This window comes from Bison bison, unplaced genomic scaffold, assembly GCF_000754665.1.
Source record: "Bison bison bison isolate TAMUID 2011002044 unplaced genomic scaffold, Bison_UMD1.0 scf7180017864508, whole genome shotgun sequence".
Taxonomy (NCBI): domain Eukaryota; kingdom Metazoa; phylum Chordata; class Mammalia; order Artiodactyla; family Bovidae; genus Bison; species Bison bison.
Window position 1 is genome coordinate 15,411,636 of NW_011495064.1, and position 4,237 is coordinate 15,415,872.

Genomic DNA, 4,237 nt, shown 5'->3' on the forward strand with positions numbered 1-4,237 from the left:
ACAAAAGCCCAGGGCCGGGGCCTGAACCGGGGAAGGCAGCCTCGAGAAGAGCCAACGCTTCCTTACTCGCCACTCTAACGGGTCCTGCCCACTGAGCATGCCCAGCAGCCGCTGCCAGGCCCGCCGAGGAATCTCACCGTGCACGCTCCTCTCTCCGGGGTTTAGCGGCGGCAGAGGCGGGGAGGAGGAGGGCGCGGGGAGCAGGACGCAGCCGCAGGGCAAGCCCCCTCCCCCAACCAACTTCCTTAAACCAGGAGCACCGAGGGCTCTTCGGTGCAGCTTTCCACGTGGAAAGTCCCCTGTCTTCCCCACCATACGCAGGAACCCTTAGTGGGTGCTTACCCCCAAGATCTCACTCCTAGGCACGCAACTCTGTCGCCACGTTGGAAAGTTCATTTGTAGAAGCAGGTGTGCCTGTGGTGCGGCAAATGCTGTTTTTGCTTCACAGGGCCACCCTTACTACCTAATTGTGGCTTCATACTGTAAAGTTGTCTTGTTTCGATTTATGTTTATGTAAGTGCGTATCTTAACTCTGTACCTGGGCGACAGTGTGACATACCTAGCCTCAGTTATTCTGATCTATAAAATGGTCATAACAATACTAGAGGTGTTATGAAAGGCTAGTACATTGGTTTCCCTATAGCTCATTTGGTAAAGACTTTGCCTGCAGTACAAATAGACATGGGTTCGATTCCTGGGTTGGGAAGATCCCCTGATAAAAGGAAATGGCAACCCACTCAAGTAATCTTGCCTGAAGAATCCCATGGACAGAGGAGCCTGGCAGGCTACATACAGTCCATGGGGTTGCAAAAGCCGGACACGACTTAGCGACTAACCCCCCAAACATTATTTCCAACCTTCAGTTATCTTTTAAATCCCACCGCAAGTGTCAGAAACAAAGAATTACATTAAAATTATATAATAATCACAGTAAAGTAGAATATCTTGGACCTTCAAGAAAATGTTATGGAGTAGACCATTCCGAAACTAGGAAGAGAGAAAGAGCAAATGGCATGCCTTCAATGAAAGACTTGGAATTAAAACTATAACATTGTTATATCTGAAATTCACACTAAACAGATCCGTGGTAGAGGCCAAAGCAAACGACTGTGCTTAATTTTCAAGTTTCCCTAGTGTCATAGTCATAGAATTTCTTTTTTTTTCTTTAGGTACTACACTTTGTATTCTCACCTATTCAACTTTAAGGTCCGTGGATCTTGCTTGAGATCCCAGTCCTGGTCAATTATTGGAACATTTCTGACTTTCACAGCTTTTTATACACTCTTTTTAAGCTGCAAAAAAAAAAAAAAAGAAAAAGAAAACAACTTCCATTCTATATAGATCTGTATTCAATTTTTAACCCTCTCACTTCACCACTAACCTGCCCAAATATTGGAGGGTGGGGGTACACGTACCAAGTAGTCAATCTAGGGATAACAGAAAAAGGAGGGCTGAAGCCGATTCCCTGGTACTCTTTCTGAAGTGACAAAACTCAGTGATAACTGATGATATTGTAAACACTTCATTGTAAATTTCAAGAAAAGGAAATAGTTGATATGGTTTATATGGTGTAAGAACATTGATTGCTCTGTCACTCATCAGCCGTGTGGTTATGGATATCTAGTAATTTAACCTTTTCAACCCTCAGTTATCGCATCTGTGAAATGCAAACAGCAGTCATATTTAACTCACTGGCTTGCTGTGAGAATCACCAAGTAAGGCACCTGAAAACAACTTATAAACTGTTCTTTGTAAATGTTTGTTTTCTCATTATCCTCTGCTCCTAGGTCTCATTCCAAACTAGTAATCTAATCTAAAATTAAGCATCATCCCTATTAAAATGCTCAGTTGGAGGCTTCTTTCCTCAAAGGATTTTTCTTACTGATCAAACTCAGCAAAGACCACAATGCCAAGTGAAGTCAAAGGTTAGAGGATCTTCTATTATCTCTAGAATGCTCTTAATATATCCCATCATTACTCCTCTTGTCCATCTTATTCTGGCTACTTTATTCAAGGATAAACTCTTTAAAGAGATGCTGAAACTACTCACTTATCCACAACCCCTAAATTTAGGAAGATCCATATAAATACTTGATCAATGGAAAATACTTGATATCAAAGAAGCCTGTTTGGCAATACTGTACACTTCATATTAACAATTCCATTATATCTACCAAGGATTTGGGTTTGACACTCCACAAACATCATCCAAAGTAAAGGGCAAGGAGGAAATCTTCATTAATAGTCTTCATGAAGCACTACTACTACTACTACTAAGTCGCTTCAGTCGTGTCCAACTCTGTGCGACCCCACAGACGGCAGCCCACCAGGCTCCGCCATCCCTGGGATTCTCCAGGCAAGAACACTGGAGTGGGTTGCCATTTCCTTCTCCAATGCATGAAAGTGAAAAGTGAAAGTGTAGTCACTCATGAAGCACAGACTTCAACAAATAAGATACCCAGAGCCCAACATTAATAACTATCTTCTGAAATAGCATGTCAGAGAGTCACTGCATCAGTCTATACTAACAACTAGAAACAAACACAGTATCTGTCAATGATACTTGTTAATTTAGGATATATCCGTATGTATGCACCCTTTAAAAACAATAAGGTAGTGCTATATACTGGTATGGAAAGAGCTCCAAAAAAAATGCAAAAAGCAAACTGCAGAACAATGTATATGGTTACGATATCATTTGTGTAAAACCAAATACTTCTATTCTCACACACTTGCATAGATGTGGAATATTTCTAGAAGGATACAACAAACTGCTAACAGTCAGTGTACATCTTTGTGTATCTTTTGAACTTTGTGCCATATACGTACACTACCTATATCCCAAAATAAGTAATTTATTAGGCTTCATTTTTGGAGCTTATATGGCAGTATTAAACTGCCCATTTTTAAATCTTATACACACTTGGGCTTCCCTTGTGGCTCAGCTGGTAAAGAATCTGCCTGCAATGCAGGAGACCCGAGTTCGATCCCTGAGTTGCAAAGATCCCCTGGAAAGGATCCCCTGGAGGGAAAGGCTACCCATTCCAGTATTCTGACCTAGAGAATTCCATGAACTGTATAGTCCATGGGGTTGCAAAGAGTTGGACACGACTGAACGACTTTCACCTTCACTTTATACACAACTGCTAGATTGAGGAGCCCTCTAATTACTAAAGCTCTTTACCAGAAAAATATTCTAGAATACCACAGGGTTTTGAAAAATTGAAACTTGAGAGAAGAGTTTAGCATAAGGATGCTCTTTTGATTTCAGTTAACACTATAACCTAGTATCCGTTGACTTAGCCCTTTTCTTCTTTAGAAATCATTCTCCATAAGGAATATTTACTAAACCTTTACTATGTACCTGACGCTAGGCTAAGTCTTTACATATTTAATGATTCCCACAAGATGAAAACTTGTTCATTTCCCATTTTTTGGAGTAAAATTTGTACACGGACCTTTCTGCAAGTTTGTTAATTATTTAGGATTAACAAACAGAGAAATTAAACTGAGTCAAAACATTTAAAGTATTTAAAGGCTGATGAGTTTTCTTATAAAGAAAATTCTTATTCATTACTGACTGCCCCCTTTAGCTCTGGTGATCTATTTCCCTAGATCACCTACTTTAACTCCAGAGATTTTAAGCAAGTGGATCCTCAGAAGTAGTCATTTACACCATCCATCTTTTTCCCCTTGTGGCTATACTTAGACATATGTATCAGGCCTATTTGTTAATACCTTTTTGGAATCCAGTCAAGGAACATACCTGGCTACAATATTTAATGCAGTCCCTACAACCATTCTATCATGTTGCTAATGGAAGGTTATCAATCTTAAAATCTCCTGTGGTGTGTCTCTGTGCCCAGTTGTGTCTGAGTGTTTGTGACCCCTTGGACTATGGCCCACCAGGCTCCTCTGTCCATGGGATTCTCCAGGCAAGAATACTGGAATGGGTTGCCATTTCCTACTCCAGGGGATCTTCTGACCCAGGGATTGAATCTGTGTCCCCTGTGTCTCCTGCATTACAGTTGGCTTCTTGACCCACTGAGCCACCTGGAAAACCCAAAATCTCCTATACCTTTTCCTAAATGAAATTTATTTATTTTTAAAGTCTTTATTGAATTTGTTACAATGTTGCTTCTGTTTTATATTTTGGCTTTTTGGCCCAGAAGCATGTGGGATCTTAGCTTCCTGACCAGGGATCAAATTCACACCCCCTGCATTGGAAGGTGAAGAC

The 4,237-nt window shown here is 40.9% G+C and overlaps 1 protein-coding gene across 2 annotated transcripts in view; it reads right to left on the bottom strand.

Annotated features, from left to right (window-relative positions):
- The window catches only part of MEMO1 (mediator of cell motility 1), a 116,918-nt gene extending 116,557 nt beyond the window's left edge, over positions 1-361 (bottom strand). The window contains exon 1 of one of the 2 annotated variants that reach the window (XM_010829811.1): positions 343-361. The gene's annotated coding sequence lies outside the window, so the exon portion shown is untranslated. Of the gene's footprint in view, positions 1-66; positions 86-342 lie in introns of those variants that run through there. The other variant, XM_010829810.1, reaches the window with a different exon arrangement.
- Between the last annotated feature and the right edge of the window lie 3,876 nt (positions 362-4,237).